The 20,761-nt window shown below is 50.8% G+C and overlaps 1 protein-coding gene across 1 annotated transcript in view; it reads left to right on the forward strand.

Annotated features, from left to right (window-relative positions):
- The window catches only part of PWWP2B (PWWP domain containing 2B), a 54,386-nt gene extending 36,032 nt beyond the window's left edge, over nt 1-18,354 (forward strand). The window contains exon 3 of the mRNA XM_074875609.1: nt 18,218-18,354. The gene's annotated coding sequence lies outside the window, so the exon portion shown is untranslated. The remainder of the gene's footprint in view (nt 1-18,217) is intronic.
- The last annotated feature ends 2,407 nt before the right edge of the window (nt 18,355-20,761 follow it).

Here is a 20,761-nt window from a genome sequence, read left to right on the forward strand (position 1 = left end):
GGGGCTGATGCTGTTCCCTGGCTGCTCTCAGCGGGAGCCAGCATGGCGCAGGGAGACAGGGAGCAGAGCCAGAAAAACTGGCACTTTTTCTGCTGGGAATGCCCATGCTGGCCCTGTGGCCCTTACATGGCGTCCAGGGATGCTCAGCACATCCCAGGACAGGTTAACATCACCCTGCTCCATCCGCCCCAGGCAGGAGCGTGGAGGAGGGCCAGTTTTTCTGATACTGGCCTTGGTTTTCAGCCTGAACACTAGTGAAATGAGTGTGGGTTTTTCTGATCCGCTGGAGTTGCCCGTCCATCACGTGGACACCCCAGTAGCTGGCTTTTTGGGCGCACTCTATGTCTCCCATCAGTCCGAGCCCCTCGGGGGTGACGGTTGCTGCGTACCCCAGGACATCACGTGCTTTAAAACACCCCTGCGGCCCGCGGGGCTGCACGGGGGGTCGGAGCGGCCGCCCTCGTGCTCGGCCCGTGCGTCATGCCAAGGCTCAGCACTGGGATCCGCCTGGGACCTCACCCCTCCCAAAGCAATCAAACCTCACCCTGATAGGGAGCCGAGTTCCTCTCCCTCTGGGTTTAACCTCTTCATGCTGCGAAAGCGCAGACTGATCTCGTCACCCTGATCTGAAGGGGCGGTGGGTGGTGGAAGTCGAGCGGCGCCCATGGGAACAGCGGGTTGAGGTGCGTGCCCCAGCCTGGGCCGGAAGATGCATCGCAGGGGCTGCGGGGGGCCGTCGCAGGCCGCGGGAGGGGTGGTAGGGCACGGGGAGCCCCGGCAGCCCAGCCCGTGATGCCTGCTGCGGATTGCTGTGGGGTTTGTGCAAAGGCTGTGGGTACGGGCCAGGGTGGGCGGTGGTGCAGGGACCAGCGCGGTGGCACACGCGGCACACAGGGCTGCTGGGCCCCAGCCCCCGGCCGTGGCAGCGACTGCCCAAGTCGGGGACAAAGGTCTGCAGCAATTTTTAAATCGGGGATTTCCCTCAAACTTTTCTCTGCCAACATTTGCTGAGTTAAAGGGACCAAATATTTTGGTAGCCAGTTCCCAGAAGCAATAGGAGTGAGTAACCCAAACTCTACCGAGCAAGGCTCGGGCAGGATGGCTGTTTGGTGACCGCCTGGTTCATGTGGCAGTTCTACGTGTGCGAGTGAGGCGAGGGCATGCAGAGGGGACAGCCTGCCTCCCTCTGAAGGCTCTTTAAAGAGAACCCGCTGCTCCTGGATGGGCTGCTTAGGCTCTACCAGTTACTGGTGACTCTGATACTTCAGCACACAGTGCAGAAAAAAAAGCTAAAAATAAAAGGTTGCACAGCTTTCTAGGTGTGCAAAGAGCGATTCTTTTATTAGCAGGGCTTGTGTTTTAAAAAGCCATTTATACTTCCTGCAGAACAAAATCTCCTGACCGCAGAGCTTTAAAAATGCATTTTAAACTCTGGACACACTGAATAAACTCCATCTAAAGCTTGCTCTTCTTAGTCATTGCATGTTTTATGTTCATACTAGATGATACAGAAGAAAACAGACCCTGTCTGAGTCAAGCCACTTCTCACACAGGCCCTGGCATGCATCAACCCAAAGTTTCTTACTCAGCTAAAGGAGCTGAGGTGTTTATGGCTTGAGGTGAGGAAAGGGAGGGAGATGTTTCCTTACACGGACATTTGACATTTTAATAACAAATTGACCAGTGCCAGAGTTAGCCTCCAACAGAAACCCTCATCCTTCCTCTGAAGGACAGCTAATGTGAAACAAACCGAGTCTGCTTGCAGCACTCATGCTTAAACCATCAAAAATAGATTATCTTCTCCAAACAGTAGGCAGTTTACTAGGGGGTTGTTTGTAAACCAAGTAAAATAGCACAACTGAGTGCAGTAGAGATATACATCTAATACAGTTAATTCAGTAGAGATATACATCTAATATAGAAAAGGAAATCATGTTTAAAAATACGATAGTTATGTATGGCTAACATTTAAAAACATAGATAGTGTTTGACATGAAATTCATTGATGAGTCAACTACATTAAATGCTTCCTTAAAGCAATAGTCAAGAACAAGTTGTCTACCAAGATCCGTGCTTCAGCTTTGGACTTGACCCTGGAAATCTTTGCCGGGATATTTCCGAGGAGGGAAGTTACCCTCACTGGCAATTAGTGCATTGTATGTCAATGTTATCCTCCCTGTCAGCACTGATAAGCGCATTTCTTAGGCTTAAAAAAAAGAATTGGGGAAAAAAAATTTCTACACATCAACAAGCCAAAGATTTACTCTGAAAGAACCCCGGCAGTGGTTTATTATCTGCTTTGAAAGGGAAGTATTTTCCTTCTTCAAGCAAGCAGTGATCCCATAACTCCAGCTGCCCTCCCCAAAGGCCACGGGCTGTTTCTGTGCGGGCTGGGGGCTCTCGGGGCCACCGCAGCAGCTCTCCCCAGGGGGTCCCCGGGCCTCACCCTCTCACCAATGAAGTGGGCTTTTGGAATAGGAAACCCTTGTCTGCTTTTATTTATTTGCCTGGTGTTGTTATCTGGGGGCTGTCTCACAGCACTGTGTGTGCTTTGGGCTGACTCACTGTTGGGTTTCAATAGAGGAGGTAAAAGACACAGGACCCGCGGGAGGGGGCAGCCCATGCGGGCGAGAGGCAAAAGCAGAGCCCTGCCTGGACTCCAGCGGGGTGCTGACAGGGCGATGAAAATGGGCATGTGCTTCGTTTGCTTCTGGATGATGCATCTCGAGAATTGAAGGATTTTTTTGTTTGTTTTCCACTACCTTTTTTTTTTTTTTCCCCCTCCTGCTCGTTTTTTTCCATTAGATGTTGAGGTTTCATCTGTCCAGGAACTCAGTGTATAAAAATATAAATAATTATGACAGGGGATGAAAGCTGAGCAATTGAAAGCAGAGATTTATAGCCAGATTGTTTAAACACTTTGCTTTTTGTTAGCACCTATTATACTGGAGTGCCTTAAAACCATTTGGGAGGAGCGTTTTCTGCAAGATTTGACATCTCTAAAAGTGTGGTCCAGGGAGAAAACAACCTGCCCGTATTCAAGTCTCGCTTGATCTCTGCTCAGCAAAGGGGGATGACCAGCCACCATTCCCTTTATTCTAAAGGGCAGAAGTAGTCTTTGCCATTTCTTTTTCTCCCTGTGGCGATAAATAAATATTTCCCAGTCTGGGCTGCTTCCTCCCAGCGGGGAGCGGGGCCGGGGCGCTGGACAGACGGACGTCAGCAGCAGGTGCCCCTGTTTTGTGGCTTTGGCTGGGGGTCCTGCTCAGGCTCAGGCTCCTCCACCAGTGCAGCCCTGGGACTCTGCACTTCATGGTTCGCTCTCATCAGACACCTGCCAAACCCTGAGGCTGCTTTTGTGGTACGGACTAAGGCTCTGGGGGGTTCTCCAGATGCCTAAAAGCAGGGCAGGATTTGGGGGGGGGTGGGGGAGAAGCTGTGAAGGGCTGAAGGTAGCACAGAGGGGCTGGAGGAGGAGGAGGATGAGGACAAGGAGGAAGAGGAGAAGGAGGAGGAGGAGGATAAGGAGAGGGTCTCCAGGGGGAGAGGGAGGGACGGAGGATGCTCTTGGCCTGCAGGAGATCATTGCAACCCTCTTCCCCCAAATACCCGGCACAAACCCGCCTGTGATTAGGAGAGAGAAACTAGGACAGGGAAAGCAATTACTTCTTAGAAACTGTCTGTCTTCCAAACACCAGCCCCTCTCCGTTCCCATAAGCAGTAACCAACCATAATATGCAAAACCAGGTTTTTGGGGTGGTTTATTTTCCTTGGATGCTCTACATGTCATGTGGCATTTCACCTCCTTCCAGGCGTGACCTGAGCTCATCCGAGGGGAGCAGTTTGAGTCCTGCACAGAGCTGTGCTCTCTGTGTTTTGAGAACTACAACATAAATGTTTGACAGCCAATCCCCCTTACAAATCGTTATCCGGCCTGATCAACATTTTTCTTTCAAAACTTATCATTCAAAGGCAAATCTCTGCCTCTGCAATTTATCGTTCCTGTGCTTGTTAGAGGAGCATTTTGGGGGACGACCTCAATAATACAGTATATAACTGCCATATATGGCACAGAAGGGGCTTGAGGATTTACTGAGGGGAACATTTGCAGTGAGGAGGGCGTTCAGAGCACTTGCCCATGCTTTGCCATCGCCAGAGTCCTGAACTAACACATAACAGCCCCTCGGAAAACACTGGCAGCATCTGACTGCCATCAGGTGACTCCGTGGCCAATTTGGAGGGCGGTGGAGGAGCCTTCAGCTTTGTTTCCCCAGTGCCTTTCTGTTTCTTTTTCGTTCATCTGAGGGTATTTCTGAAGCGCGGGTAGGCTGCGGGGGGCACGGGGGGACACGCAAACAGAAAGCTTCACCATGCCCCTCTGCACAGCTGGTTTCTTCTCCCGCGGACGTGAGCTCCCTGAGGCGGGTGCTTGTTCATGGTGAGTTCTGTGGCTGTTTTTGCATGTGTGCTACACGTGTGATGTTTAAATACCACATCCCGCTGGCAGAGCTTCCCACGTGCCATCGCAAACCCTCCTAATGAGCACTAATGAAACGAGAGGAGGTGGTTGGTTTGTTGGTACAGGGTTTCTGGCTGGTGCTCAGAGCTCCAGGCAGGGACCGAGTGCTGCGATACATGGTGACAGGTTCTCTGTAAGTGCCACTGACAGCTTTTAGCTTCTGGTGCCAATGGTGTCTGAGTGTCTCCATGCCTCAGCTGCCCCCAGCAAAATGGAAACGCTCTCAGGCGAGTGAGGGTGCTCCCCTGCGCGGGGGAGGACGAGCATCGCTGGTAATTGCTTGCAGACCCTCGAAGGCTGCTCCCTCGGTCGCTGGCAGGTGTTTGCCCTGGAGTAGGAGACTGAGGTTAGAAACTGCATCTGCACAGGCACGACTGTGAACAGATATGTCAGTTCTGGCAACTGCTGCCAGCACCAGGAACGTTTCTGGTGACTAATGCCGCCCCGGTTCAAAGGCTGTCATGGGAAAAATACTCCCACTGTAACAGGGATGAGCAAACGGTACCTCTGCAGCAGCGACAGAATTGTGTTGTCTTTCCCTAAGAAGACAAACCAAGTTTTGCTCTCCAGACCAACGCTCGACATGTTGTTACTGCTCACTCTCACTCAGAGTCCTGCTCAGGAACCATGTCCCAGAGGAAAAGCTTCCCCCGGGCCCATGGGGGCGGGTGCTGGCCCTGCCCCGACATCCCCGCTCCGGTCCCTGCGGTCGAGCAGGACACCCTTACGCTCCCAGCCCCAAAATCGTACGATCTGACCACAGTTGGCCGCATCAGTCAAGTGCTCAGCTGCTACTGGGGAGCCATGGTAGAGGTGGAAAATACTTTGAATTCTCGAGCTCTCGGGAAGACCCTCTGCTTCTGGCTGAGGAGGAGTGATGGAGACTGGGCACGGCTCTGGGGTCCGGGCCCAACAGCCACCCCACGCTCCGCTGCCCACATGTTGGCTTTCCCTGCCAGCAGACCTGCAGCGATGGAGGTGAGAGCGGCTCTGGGTGCTGGAGCATGGCTCTAGAGCTCGGACGTGGCTCGCCCGTACCTCTGCGTAATAGGCGGCTTAAAATCTTTTTTATTCTCTCTGCAGATTCTGCAGTCACACAGAAATGCCTATTCTGAAATAGTCTGTGGGAACTTGGAGAAAGAAAGTGGCTGCCTTTTATTTACTTGTTTATTTATTTATGGATAAGGTTTATTTCTCCCTTGGTTTTATCCCATGCCATAACCTCCTTGTTTGTTGCCGTTTTCCACCAGGTGTTATATTTAGCCATGTGTATGTGATGGCCAAATATGCTGTGGTTCTTATTTTCAGTGACTGTGACAACTATTTCTAAATATTGCCAATCTGCTGAGATGTATGAGAGTATTGAAAGCTTAAGGGGAAAATTGGAGATCTTGATTTTTACTAGATAGTTTCCAGGTATCTCTTGCTTAAAGCACATTGATTTGCAATGAAAGTTTCCCTCGCAGCCTGAAATTAAATCTCACGTTTCTCAGCTGTTGGGAGTGTGATCCGACCAGTAGTGTTAGCAAAAATACTGTAGTTCAAAGGACGTTTGTTCAAAGGACATCAAAAGAAAGATTTTTCTAGCAATACAAGCCAGAGTAACGCTCAGCAGTGCAGGGAATGTGAGGCTGGAGTGTTTGCTTTCCTTATGATTAATTGTCTATACTGGTAATATGTGTAAACAAATGTAAAAGGCACCTGGTCCCGTGTGCTACCAGTGTACATGATCGTCCCCCCATGCTCTGTTTAGGACATGCTCAGTGTGGGAACCTCTTCATTCCACGTTATGAGTATGCATAAAATTTAAGCATAATCCAAAAATAATGGCAAGTCGGTGCTGTTGAGCCTTGTATCTTGGCCTTGTGCAGCCCTCCTCCCCACGCCCTGGTGCAGATGTGCAGAACACCGTGAGAGCCGTCACCCAGCCCAGCAGCCGCCAAGGAGCTTCCCCAGTGCCATGCTGCCCATGGGGGCTTTTTCCTTTGCTTTTTAGGCTTTTTCTTTCCTCTTTTTGCACTGGAGTGGCAGTCGAAGGTGTGTCCCCGATCGTAAGGATCCTGGCAGGGGTCAGCTCTGGTCCCCTTTCGGGGAAGCCTCTGGGTCAGTTGTCTCCTTCCAGGTCCCTAGACCTCAGGTGTTCACCTGGGCATCACTCTGCTCAGGCTTGAGTTCACTCAAACTCCAACACCATCGCCCTCACAATTCAACCTGGGGGGGTTTAGTCTGGAGAAGAGGAGGCTGAGGGGAGACCTCATCGCCCTCTGCAACTCCCTGAAAGGAGGGTGCAGAGAGGGGGGATGAGTCTCTTGAGCCAAGGAACCAGCGCCAGGACAAGAGGGAATGGCCTCAAGCTGCGCCAGGGCAGGGTCAGACTGGCTCTTAGGAAGGATTTCTTTGCAGAAGGGGTTGTTGGGCATTGGAATGGGCTGCCCAGGGCAGGGGGGGAGTCCTCATCCCTGGAGGGGTTGAAGAGTCGGGTTGACCCAGCACTGAGGGATCTGGTGGAGTTGAGAATGGTCAGTGTGAGGTTCATGGTTAGACTGGAGGAGCTTCAAGGGCTTTTCCAACCGAGATGATTCTGTGATTCTGTGATTCAATACAAGCCCCACACTCGAAGCCCACCCCGACACCGCTGCCCTCACTTGTGGTCACAGTAGGCAGCAGGATCTGGGGAGGTTTGGGGAGGTTTTGTTTGAAGTGTTTTTTAGTGATACTTGAAGTACTTGTGCTGCAAACGTTGGCTGATGATAGATCCCGAGGGCAGGTTTCATATTGGGCTGTAAATGCAATAGAGGCAGAGAATGTGCTTTGTGTTGGTGAAGTCGGTGCCATTGCTCTGCTGAGGGGGGCAACTACACCAGTGGGGCCTTTGAGAGTTCTCTGGCATGTGACTCCACCACTGAGAGGATTAAACATAACGGGGGTGAATTTCTGATGTATCCGAATGTGTTTGATGCTCCAGCTTTCACTGCAGAGATAAAATGAACAGAATTTTCCACCTGGCTGGTGGCCTTGATAATTATTTTTATTCACAGATTCTGCATTAGACATGGAAAATATAACTGTATTTTCTTTGGGGTGTATTGATTTCCAAGGACGAACCAGTTGAATTAAAAGATCAAACAAGTGAAGAGAGTATAAAGTGGTTTTAAGTAGATTTTTTTTAATAAGTCTTAAAGAGTTGCACTGGAGATCCATATAATTTTCCAAGGTTTTGGGTTACTCTTCTTTCTCAGCTAAATTTAATGGTTAAATTTCAAGACTTTTTCTATGATCCAGTAATAATCATAATAATTAACAGCAGTATTCTTCAAGAGGCCAAGTACAAATGGAAAGGTCGGTACATGTAGAACCAATAGAAGAAATGTTCTTCTCACAGGGTATTGTGTCTCTCTGGAGTTCATTTATGCGGAAGGTTTAAACAAATAGGTTGGCTAGAATAAAAAGAAAAACTTTGGCTGGATCATTTTGTGTCCATTTATAACATCTGCAGCTCTGGCCAATTGTATCTGAGTAATCAGATGCCCTGCGCCAGGACGGGGGAGGCGGCGCGGGTGGCTGGCAGCATCGCCCCCTTCTCGGGGCCGTCCCAGTGCAGCGGGTGCCGCAGGGGGTGGCACGGGGGGACGCTGCGGCGCCGGCGCGGGTTTGCTCTTCGATGGCCACCCCGCTGCCAGCTGATGACAGGGAAATTACTGCAAGGGTTCCCAGGAGAACCCGGGTATCAGCACAAAATTGTCCGAAGGTCCCGGTGGCAGCTCGCTGGGCTCCTCCCGAATGCCGTGGGAGGCTTCATCCTGCCCGCTGTCCCCTGAGCAGTGGGGCGAGCACATCCCTCAGTCCGGCCCGCTTCTGCAACCTCCCCAGTTTATCTTAATTGCTGGCCCCAGAGCTTGAGCGTTATCAGCTAGGAGGTGAGCTCAAATATTGAGAGTTGTAAGAGAAGGAAATAATCATAATAATGAACTAACAAAGCCAGGAGTCTATTGGAAATGCTAACAATGTTTTTCTTACTACTGAAAACAGAAGTTTTTCATAATAAAGCTGAATTGGAGCTCATTGAATATTTTTTCCTATGAAAGATGTGGTTGGGGTTTTGGAAAAATGCAGCTTCACTCAAATGCATTTTTGTGATTTTTTTTTTAATAGTTTTTAACTCATTTCAATGAAGCTTCTCGTGGGAAAAGTAAAAATAAATCATTTTGATTGTGATGTGTTCTTTCAGCGATCACTTTGACTGGCAGCAGAGAGCTTCCAGCCCAGCCCACTCCCCTCCTCGACCTCCCCTGGTCCCATTGACTGCAGGAGCTGCTGCTGTGGCGCTGCCTCCACGGCCACCGGCGGAGAAACGGGAGGTGCCACCGCTGCAGCCCCTCGCCCACCACAGCCCATCCCCACCGCCCGCACTGTCTGGGCACCCAGTGCACCTCTGCCCAGTGCGCCCAGTGCTCCACCCAGTGCTCCGTCAGCATAGTGGGACGCCTTCCAGGGGCTTCAGCCTAGAGGTGAGGGCAGGCTGGTTCCCGCTGGGCACCCACCTGGGGCTGCCGAGGGAATTCAAACATGCCCATGCAGGGTTGCACCCAACGGCTTGATCTTTCCTTTGAATTATTTCCAAAGGCTGGTAACTACCGTAACACGCAGGCAGTTTGCGAGCGCTGGCTTGGATAACCAGCGCCAAAAGCTGGTGTGATGGCTCAAGGCTTCTCTGACATGCTGGGCAGCACAGACAGGGGATGGAGTGGGATGGGCAGGGGATGGCAGCAGGACAGGCAGGGGAGCCAAGGCCAACAGGTCAACTCCTCTTGCTCAGACAGCTCAGGTCACAGGCTCACTGCAGAAATGCAGCTGATCCTTAGTGAAGGCGTATGTTAAAGACCAGGGAAAAGAGTTGGGATGCTACTTTTGGATGTGAGTGAAATGAGAAAAAGGAAAAAAACCCCAGCGTGGTTATTTGTGGTCGCTCACCTCCGCGGTATTTACCGCCTGGGAACCGCTGCGCTGGCGAGCGTGTCCCAGAGCAGCCTCTGCACCTGCGTGGAGGAACCATCCTCCTCCCCTCCCTCCCGAGCCTGCTCCTGCTCACGGTTATTTTCGCTTACTTGGGAAGTAGCTGGAGTCCAAATGAGACTTTCCCAACAGAGGAAAACATGGCGTGTTATACTTTTAGTGAAGTCATTGTTTTTGTTACAAAAAAAGAATGACTTTGCTCTCTGTTTTGTCTGCAGTCCATCCTATTCCCTGTGCAGCTATAAAAATTTCCAACTTGTACATAGGAAATTATAGCTTAGTATGTCCAAAACTCTGTGACACATCAAACCACCTTTTGGGAAAGGAGGATGAGGTGAAACCAAAACAAATGTGCATTTCTGGTCCATGGTGGTGCTGCCACTTTTCTTCTCGTTAATCACGTGTGGAAGAGGACAGGGAGCACAACATGCAGCATCGGTGGGGGGCGGCGCTGGCGGGGGCACCTGCGGGCCTGATGGCAGAATATAGGGCAGAACTATTGCATCGGAATATTTCTGAGGCTAAAGTGGAGATGTTAAGCTGCAGGATTGCTTTAGGGTGTGCTGCTACCCCAAGCCAACGAGGTTGGTAGCTTTGCAGCACCTCTTTTCAATGTCCTCAGCTGTCGTCAGCCCTTTTCTCCCGTTTTTCTCCGAGCAGCATTGCCTTTCCCTGGGTGAGTGACAGGGATGCTCAGCCTGGCTGCTCCAACAGCACCAGCGGCCGTTCCTGGTGCTGGGGCGGAGGGTTGAAGCCGGGCAGGTGATCCTTACCGAACCGGCTTCCCATGTCCTGAGAAAATGCCTCCCCAGCAGGCAGCTGACTGCGGCAGGTCTCGCAGTGGCCCCATGGCCAGGCTGCAGGTCGGGGGGAGGCCGCGGGGCCGGGTCCCCAGCACGGTGCAGCCAGGGACCGGGAGCAGGCGCAGCCCGGGGTCCATGACCCAGCACCGCAGCCCGGCCCCAGTCTGTGAGGAGCACAGCTGCCCATGCATGGCAAACCTGGAGTTAGCAATTCCCAGGCTCCTCTTTGATTAATTTATTTGGGTTTTTTTTCCCCTTTTTTGTCTTTTGCCCACTCAGCCCCCATGCTTGCCCACGACCACCCTCCCGTGCCCAGGGCAGAAGGGACTGAAAACAAGGTGGCCTCGGAGGTCCCAGGCACATCATGAGACCCAGCGGGAAAGGTTCATTAGCACAGCCTCGTCACCTCGAAGGGGACACTCGCTTTTACAGACAGCAATTGAAGAGGAGGGTGTGCGAAAGGGCTTCTCACAGCCCTGTCAGCTCTTTGCCTTTTGGGGGTTTTTTTAGCATTGCACTGTTATTATCCAGTGTGATGGGTGAGAGACACCCAGGAGACACCTGAGGAAGTTGCAGTTCACGTACGGTTTGGAGAAATTTTGGTAAATAAAGGGGAGGCTTGGGAATTCAGCAACCTCCCCAGTGTGGCTGGTGGTCAGCTCAGCCCTCCCCGAACTGCCAGGCTAAAGTAAACAGCACTAAACTCATCCTGCCACCCGAGTCCTGGCACCTGGGTGGCATCTCCAGCACATCCCCCAGCGCTGCAATTGCTGCAGGTGAGGGCGAGCATCATGAAACTTCCGAAATCAAACATACTTTGGGCTTCAAATGGTGAAAGGCTCCTCGTGCCTGCAGCCGGGAGCTCTGCCCTGTGGTCCCAGCGCTCAGCAACTAGGCGGAGGGGACGGAGCGTGGAAGGCCCTGGCAGGGTCCCCAGTGCTGCTGCTGCCTTTGCCCCATCCTGCACCCACTGCCCGGCCCCGAGCCCACTGCCACCCACCCTCAGCAAAAGCCTGGGGGTGCTGAGATTCATTTTAGGCCTCAGATTTATGCTAGGAGTCTCCTGCAATGTTTCCAATTTGCAGGATTTCTTGTGTAATTATTTTCTTAGCCACCCCTCACTGTTAACAGTTTTTCTTATGAGTCACTAAATAATGTGTAATTTATACAGCTGTATTTTGCGTTTGGAATAAGCATTCAGCTTAGCAGGCGTTGCAAAGACAGTTTAGGTTTTTTTGTACAGATCAGTCTCAAAGCAACAGAGATGATATTGCTGTAAAATAAGCAGAAATTAATGTCACCTTTTTGTAATTAACTACACAGTGCTCTGCACGTGAACCTCCTGCTTTGGAAACGTTTTCATTCTCTGTTAAATTCGGTGTGACTTTCTTGTAAGCATCGTCCCCTTGTCCTCCTGCATTTTAGATTATAAGCAGCTCCAGCACCCCCTGAGGTGGCACGGCTGGCAGAGCGGGGTTAAACCCAACAGACAGCTGGGTGTTCCCAGCAGATCGTGGTGGTGCCTCCGAACTCACAGTGGTTTTGCACCACCCTGCGAACAGCACCTTTCCACCCACTGATTTAAATTAGGCAGCCCTAATTTAATCTTTGAAAATTGACGTCATAAAGGAAGAGGTAAATTCGATGTCCTCCTGCGCTGTGCTGAGGACCACCAGATCTTGGGGTGTGCATGGCCAGCTCCCCACGCCCGGTAACAGCCAGCAGCCACCAGGGCTGACTGGGTGGCCCTGGAGGCTGCGGGTCCAGGGGAAAAGTCCAGTTTAAAGCTCCAGTTTAAATCTATGGCTGTCGCAGGCATTTCTGCAAGGCTAAAATGTGTCCCAGCAGCTTCCAGACCACGGCAGCACCCAGAATTCATCAACCACTGCCCCAAGGCCCCTGCAACCTGCCAAAACACAAATCAAGGGAGAAACGGGTGGGGGCTGCAGCCTGGCACGCAGGGGGGCTGCGGGGATTCGCCAGCTGCCAATGCCCTGGTGCCATGGCTCTTCCCAGCTGGCCAGCGAGCTCCCCAGTGGGGAGCTTCTGAAGCTTTTCGAATGGATTGGGTAAAATCTGAAGGTATAAAACACTGCGGAAAACTGGAAAATGGCTCATTCTGACCTCTAGAAAATGGAACAAGATTTGATGGTTTTTACTGCTTTGTGCCGGGGCCAGCTGGGGAAGGAGTAAGGGTAGTGCAGCTCCAGCATCCCCCTTGGCTCCTGTGCAGAGTTAATACAGTAATGAGTCGCTTGGCCTCACTTCTGTCCTCGGACAGGGCCCAGGGCTTTTTTTTTGTCTTTTCTGTGGCTATGATGAGAGCTTTAGCTGGTGCTAAAATTCAGTTTTTGGACTACATCTGAAATCTTCTGGCAGTCCTTGGGTCCAACAACAAGTAGCTGGACTGCTACGTCCACAGCAAGAGCAGATGTTTGTTAGCAGGGAAAGATTCTTGAATAGATCTACTATATCACTTTTTTATCACTGCTGATATAATTAGGTTGTGGTTTCCCCTGGAGATTTCTCTGGCCAACGCTTTGCTGTGTGCTGTAGGCTGGCTTTTGTGTACAGTGATGGGATCCTGGGGGTCTAAGCTTGGATTTCTTTGGAATTAGGGAGATCAAAAAATGTTCACAGGCCACATAGAAACTGCAGGAGTGACTCAGTGCTCAGGAGATTAAATCTAAGGGTTGGCTTTGCACTCTTCACGAGCACTTTGTTTTCTCCTGGCTTCTCCTCTTCCAATCAATAATGTAAAATATTTTGAACAAGGAAAAGATGTTCCGGTTCACCTCATCTCATTGATGTTCTCATTTAGAGGTACAGAGAACAAGACAACTACACAGAAGGACCCCAAAGCTACGTTTCTTTGCAATAGAAATAGATTTTAGGGGACTCACTCTTTAAAGTTGTTTTTCATAGCTATAAAAAGAATATGGAAATGTTTCCCTTTGGTATGTCTACATCCTTCCCACTAAATAAGTGATTTCCTTTTCTCTTTGCTGATTAGGAAGTTCTCCTCTGGAGGTTCTGCTTTGATGTCTCATGAAAAGAAAAATCAAATTAGCAAATCTACAGGAAAGAATTAGCACAGCCTTGTTCCCTGGGCCTGAAATTCAGGGATTAACCCTCTGCCTCGATTCACGCTGGCTTCAAGCAGGCTGAGAAAACGGGAATGCAGTCAGCTCGTTGTCAGTGAGAACCGCGCTCCTGGCGTGGGGCTGCAGCCGATGGAACGGCACGGGTGGCCGGGGGAGGAATCCGGGGAGCATCGCCGTGACGGCTGCGGCGGGACCGGCACGGGGCCACGGCCATCCCCCACAGCTGGCCCTGACCCACCGCCCTGGGCCCTGCCGCTGCGGGGCACCCCAGGGAGCCGCTGCCGTGCTGTGCCATGCCATGTCATTCTGTGCCATGCCATGCCGTGCCATGCCATGCCATGTCATTCTGTGCCGTGCCATGCTGTGCCATGCCATGCCATGTCATTCTGTGCCGTGCCATGCCGTGCCATGCCATGCCATGTCATTCTGTGCCGTGCCATGCTGTGCCATGCCATGCCATGTCATTCTGTGCCATGCCGTGCTGTGCCATGCCGTGTCATTCTGTGCCATGCCGTGCTGTGCTGTGCCATTCTGTGCCATGCCATGGGGCTGCCTGGGGCTGCCCTCCCCACGCCCCCCCCCGCTTGGCAGACCCTGCTCCACAGCGGCAGCCTCTTTGGGCCTCTTTGATGCAAAACTGGGGATAAAATAAAAACCCTCAACTCCAGAAGTCTGAAGGCAGAGAAGCCGAGGGAAACCCCTGGTTGCTACGTATTTGCTGTGTTTTCCTCCTCCCTGGAAATCTCAGCTGGATTAGTTCTACTTAATGCATTCAGAGCTGTTCAAAGTTGATGTGAAACAGAGCTGTGCTCTGTATGTTTTACTTTCTGAATAAATACCTTTGTTCCTGCTAGTCTGGCCAAACAATGCCCCAAGCATCCTCCCTGGAGTCCCTGCCGAAGGCACGTTAAAGCCCTCCTGCTCCTGTGAGTCATGCAGCAGCGATGCTCTGCAGGCTGGGGCAGGACGGCGTTCTTTTCTCCCACCCGCTCTTTGGGGCAAAAACAAAATGCCCACTCAGCCTTTGTGTGAAACCAGAAACTCCCTCGACAGCCCAGACCCCGGCTGGGGCCCAGCGGTGGCTGCAGCACCCACATCCCCATCCCTGTCCCCGTCTCTGTGGGCTGACAGGGACAGCGGGGACCCGCCAGCCTTCCCAAGCCCAGGCAAGGGCAACGTGTTCAAGGTCTATGTCTGAGTGTTATTTTTCCATTTCCTTTTGTTAAGCAAAACCTCTGCCTTGTTTATCTGAGCTATAAATAGTTTCTTCCATGTCTGCGTTTGCTCTTGCTGTGGTCAGTAACAGGCGGTGTTGGGGTTTGGGGATTGGGTTTTTTAAAACTGATTATTTTTTTGCCTATCGCTAGTGTCAGAACAGAGTGCAAAAACAGATTAAACAAGGAGAGATTAAAGTGAGAGACGTATAAATGGGTCTAAAAATAACCCTTGGGCTCCTTAAGCCAACACGGGTCTGTTGCACACAGTGCACCTCAGTGCCTTTAAAAGTAATGAGCCCCTTGATTTCTGTTGATGATAGAAGGAACATGTATAAATTCTCTGATGAAAGCAGAGTTCAGCTCTGTGTGTGCGTAGGCCTGGGGAAAAGGGTGAATAAGCTGTTTCAGTGGCTTTTACCAGTCTGGCTGAGCTCACTTCCAGGCCGCTCACAGAGCACAGAACATTTATTAGGACTATCTCCTGATTCAGTTGCACTGACTTTATTTATTTGTTCAAACCACCAGTAACACACACAGAGAAATGAATTTCTACCCTCTCAGCACACACTGTCCCAGCACCAGTCCTGCGGCCGGCAGCTCGCAGGAGGCGAGCGAGCCCTCGCACCGGTGCCTCGGCTGCTGCCGAGCTTTGGAGAGCCTGTGCCCAAACCCAGTGCCAAAGCCCAGACAAAGCCCAAACCGAGACCTGGGAGCCAGGCTGTGCTGGAACGCTGCTCTGCCAAGGAGCCCGCTCTGTCCCCGTCACGCTGCGGCGTGTCGCCTACCCGCGCCCCAGCTCCCCGTGCTATCCCAGCTTCTCTTCACAGAGAGCAAACGGGCTTTTGCCGCTGTGTTTGCTTGTTTCCCCCCTTGGCGTGTGAAAGCGCACCAGAAAAAATGGGAAAGCGCAAAGCGCGTGAGTATAATATCTATAGTTCTGTGAGGCACGGCATCCCTCCGTGCACAGTGCGGGTGCCTGGGGAAGCCGCCGGGGAGCTCGCAGGCAGGGGCAGAACTGCCACCTTTGCCAAAAGGATTTTAACCTGTGTTTGTTCCTTAAATAGCACTCGGTCTTTGTCACGGTGCCACAAAGCCGGGTTCCTCCAGCCGGGCGCCGCAGGCCTCGCGGGGCAGGGGTGCTGCTGGGGCTCGCTGTGCGTTTAGGGACCACGCCGGACACTGGAAATTCTGTAGTGCAAAATTCAAACCTGTTTTTAACCCCCCTCTCATGCAAGAGACATGAGAGCGATGCAAAACCCCCATGAGCTGGGCATTTGGGAGCTGGAGCCCCAAAGACACCCAGGTGTCGTGGCTTCCCTGCTTTCTGAGCGGCATTTTCCACCTTCCTGGCCAGGGGCTGAGGCAGGACCTGGTGCTGGGGATCCAGCGCCGGTGCCCTGCGCCGTGGGAAGGGCTAACGCTGACTTCTGGACGGGGAGGTCACGCCTGGATAACGCAGAGGAATTTTTGCTGATGCCTGTGCAGCCTGGCAGGGCGGGGGGAGCCGCGCAGACAGGCCCGGCCGGCCCTAATTAGAGTGTGTGTAATTTCCTATCAGAGGCATTAGCAATACGTAAGGTGTGGAGTAATGGAAAATGTGGAAAGCTGGCGCACGGGCTTGAAAACTAGCTAAACAAGAAATAACCTTGTGCTTCTGTAGGTGTATAATTGAGAAGTGTCAATTATAGACGGTTGGTGCATAAGAGGATTAGTGCGCTGCAGAAGAGACTTCTTTGTCTGGAAAAATTACTAGTTGATAATGGAGATATTCCCCTCCCTTCTTTATTGTGTAAACAGTTTTGGTATATTTGTGTCGCCTTCTCTTGTGAAAATAGAACTGCATTTGCCCAGCATGTGTGTCCCAGCACTACCAGTACGTTAACTGGTTCGCTGCTGGCACCTCGTTGCTTCTGCTTCTGGACATCAAAAACTATTTTTTGAAATCCCAGCAGCAAAAGGAAGGAGAAAACCCAAGAGCCCACATATTCCTCTGTGCTTCATTGTGCAGCATCAAGAGTACTTACCATTAGTCACCATGAAGAGCTTTCAATTCCCACTTTTATTTACAGAAAAAAAAAAAAAAAAAAAAAAGGTGGTTGGTTTGGCTTTGCATAATTTTTTCACAAATAAAGGCTATTAGTATTTTTTGACATTCAGGGGTTTATTCAGGGACAAAATGTATGACATTTAGGGAAATTAAGACTTCTAAATGTAGTGAGTCTTAGGAAAACTAAGAAGGTGTTTCCTGAATGAATTTTCAGGTTGCTAAGTGTAAGCCAGCACCTGCCAACTGAACTGTGGTGCTCTGCTACCAGATTTTACACAGACTAGAAACTGTGGTCAGAAATCATGAACTGCAGAACAGCAGCGTGTGTGTGTGTGCCGCACCTGTAGCACAGGGAGTCTCACGGCCGTCCTGGGGGCCCGTCCCTCACCCCAGGACATGGCTGTACCTGATGGTGTAGAAGAAGAGAGAAAGGGAGGTAGAAAGCAAGTGTGGGGAGAGGGCCGAGGGTGCTGCTCACACCAGGCGATGGCCGCTCGCTGAAGCCCCATGTGAAAGTTCTCAGCTCTCAGATTTTCCATTCTGGCATGTTTTCAATGAGTCTATCTTTCCACATCAGATAACACCTTAATAACAAAACCTAATTAGAAGTAGACTATGAGTTCTCTTGTTTAAATAGTTAGGAATAAAATACTCCTCGAATTCTTTCTCCTCCGCTGCGTGTTGTGAAGGATTAGACAAGCATTGCAGCTGTGAGGTGGCCGGGTGGGTTTCCTCCCTGAAGAAGCCTTTGGTGGCTGTTGCCCTCTGCGGGTACCTTGGGCCATCTAACACTCACCTGCAAGGGCATTCTGTCCCGTACGATGGCATCACGGCCACACTGTAACAGCCCCACAGAGACCTTCACCTGCAAGTATTGTATTTTAAATTCATTACTCTAATTTGGATCTTGCTGTCTGGTCTGGGGTGAGTCTCTCACTCACATTGTCTGGTGACAACTTGAGTTTTTCTTTAATAATTTAATTTATATCTTCAGATTTGCCAGATTTCTGCTCACAACCAACCAGGTTTTCTCAGATACCCTCTACATCGAAGTGTGGATTACCTCTGGCATCGCTCCCTGGGTAGCCAAAGAACAGATTAAATCACTGTGAATGCCACAACTTCCCGTAAAGCGTGACAAATCGTGATGGCAGCGTCACATTTCTGCACGGCAAAATAACACACACCAGGCTCTTACACCGGGGGTGTTATTAGTGAAATGTCGTGATCACGAAGTCACCCTTGGAACTTGACGGGGACTGGTGGGCATCGGGAGTGGCGGCTGGTGCTCCCGAGCACCAGCGCCGCCTGCTCGAAGCTCCGGGGTCTTCCCGATTCCTGGTGTCCCTGTTGCTGACTGAGGGGCTTGTGGGTACATTTGCAAAATGCTTACTCTTTGTTTCAACATCTTTGATGAATATTTCTTTAAAACTTTAGATTCAATGAAGCTAACTCTGAATGTTACCTTTTCTCTGATTTAATTTAATCCCAGTGTTTATGTTTGTGTTTTGTAGTGATCTTAGATGGAGCAAAAAGGCTGGGAGAGTGCAATGCCTGGAGGAAACGTGCAACGTCCGGCAGCAGGAGCTGCGTCTCTGCCCTGCCAGAGCGTCCCAGCAAGGGCCACTGACAGCACTGACAGTGCCTTGGGACAGAGGAGAACATCACCCCAAGTCTCAGGTTTTTCTGCTAGCTAAAACCAGATAGAGTTTAACACCATCTTCAGAGAGAGGAAAAAAAAAAAAAAAAAAAAAAAAGGAGCTCCATAGTTCATATGTGTGATTCAGGGATGAAGTTTCAAAGTCTGGATTTAGAAATGGGAGCCAAAGGCTCCGAGAGTGTAATCTATCGCTGAAACCATGCCGGTGACTAACCAAAAAGGTCTGCCCAAAAATGTAAAAATCATGAATCATTCCTGAAAGTCAGAAAATGTTTCATAACTTTCATGACTTCAGATAAAGTCTCAGCATCCTGTTTGCTGCCGGCCTTTGTTCGAGGGCTTTGACTTACTCATATATTAGGGAGGTTTATGCCGAAAGCATGTAGGCTTGAAACTCATCTTTGAAAAATCTGAATAAAGAAAGATGCAATTTTGACCAAAACGTATCTGTGTGTGTATATTGATGCTTCTCTGTCACTCGTCTGCGAGGAGGAGGAATATCTGTATTCACTTATTTCCCAGGGCCCCAGTGCTCGATGGGTTCTGGTGGTGCGGTGCCCGTGCGGCGCAGCAGAACCTCGCTGAACCCCGTCACAGCTGAACACGAGTGAGCTGCCCAGGAGCGGATGCATGTGGCCCAAGGGTGCCCTGAGAGGGACGATGACAGCTGCTGCCACTACCTTTCCGTCAGCCCACGTCCTCTGCATGAGGGACGTTTTGTGAAACGCTGACAGAGAGCACACACTGCACAATAGTAGCAGATGTTATTTTTAAAAAAAAGGTTTGTGTGTGTGTATGCATATATATATCTATATTTACACATATATAGCTTGCTGTGTTTTTACAGAGAAATATAATATGAGAGTTTCTGGCCATGGTTAGTTTGCAGTTTTAAATATACCCATTCAGAGACTTGACAAAATAACTTACGGCTAATTTGATGGCAGCAGAATGGGACTTCAGTATTCCACAGGACTTCTAGTAGTCAGGCATTGCTCAGCGGATCTTTTCATCCTCCAGGAATGGCCCACCACAATGATTCAGACCCGGGAAAGAGAAATCACTAGTGGGAACTTCTGCACCAACACTATTTCTCTCCCCGTCGCAAGGCAATGGTCTGCAGCATCAAATAACCCTTAAAGCAAAGGCACCACCTCTTGTGTAGGCTTTTAGTGTTTCTTTCCTTGTGCAGATCCCTAGGAGTTCTCCATCGGCGTCAAGTGAATTCCAGGCTGCAGAGAACAGTCCTGTTTTCTTTGGTTGCATTTTGTGGACCCTTTGGACTCGCAGCGCCCTGGGAATCCCAGGCCAAAATCCAGTAGCTACTCATCTGTTGGGTAAAAACTCCTGTATTATGCATGATCCCAGATGAGGGGAACATCGAGCGGCTCTGGGTTCCCCGTTTTCAGATGCCATTATTTTACAAATGCCAAAGAGCAAATATTAATTATTGAATTATGTTTTCAGAGAGACATTAGGGGACGCGATTACTGTCTTGCCTTTCAGGCTGAGAAATAATTGCTTTACATAATAGATCTTCCCCTGGGATTCCCTTATGCATTTCCAAATGGAAATGCTTCAGTTGTAGGGAAACCAGTACCTTCACAGCAGGGCTGTTTGTCTGGACAGTGTCGTTTGGCCGCTGCACACAGAAGCCGACACGTGCGGAGCTCTTACTGCAGTGGCTGGCGTGCAGCCCTCAACGGCAGAGCCTGCCCTGTTCGTTTCTTTCACTGACCCCAAAATGATTGTTTTCCTCCTGCTCCCCTCGAGACCCTGCCTTGCCCGGTTTTCTTAGATAAAATCTGTGGAGCCCCTACCCCTCTCCTATGGATGGCTCGAGGAACTGGTAGGTATCACCTATGTGATGGCGCCTGCTAGGACCGGGTGTAAGATGATACTAAAACCTGAGCACAGCAGGAGAGCAAGTGCAGAGCCCCTGAGTGCGAAATGCCCGACCCCCTTCATCGCAGCCTGCGCCGGGGCAGGGGGGAGCTGCCCGTTGAGGCAGCCACGCCGGGTACGTGTCGCAGCACCCCGGTCCCAAAGGGGGATGCGAGCCTCGTGCTACAGTGAATGTGAACAAACCTTTTAATTATACAGCACGGCAGGGGGAAGCGTCTTTCTGGGGAATTAATTAGAGGAAATGTGGAGGCAGTGACCATGATATGCAAATCAGGATGAATCACGGTTACTGAAAAGAGATGAGTTTCTGTGCCACCATGGCATGGGGAGAGGTGGGTCAGGGCACTGGGGCCGGGGAACGCGCCTGGGGCAGTGTGAGGCAGGGTCACGAAAAGTGTCCTTTGATCAGCTCCACAAACAGACTCGCTGCACAATCCAAAGCGTCCTTTGTGTCAGAAATGGGTGTTTCTTGCCTTTGCATCAGGTTTTGGCT

The sequence above is a fragment of the Strix uralensis genome, chromosome 7 (assembly GCF_047716275.1).
Source record: "Strix uralensis isolate ZFMK-TIS-50842 chromosome 7, bStrUra1, whole genome shotgun sequence".
Lineage (NCBI taxonomy): Eukaryota > Metazoa > Chordata > Aves > Strigiformes > Strigidae > Strix > Strix uralensis.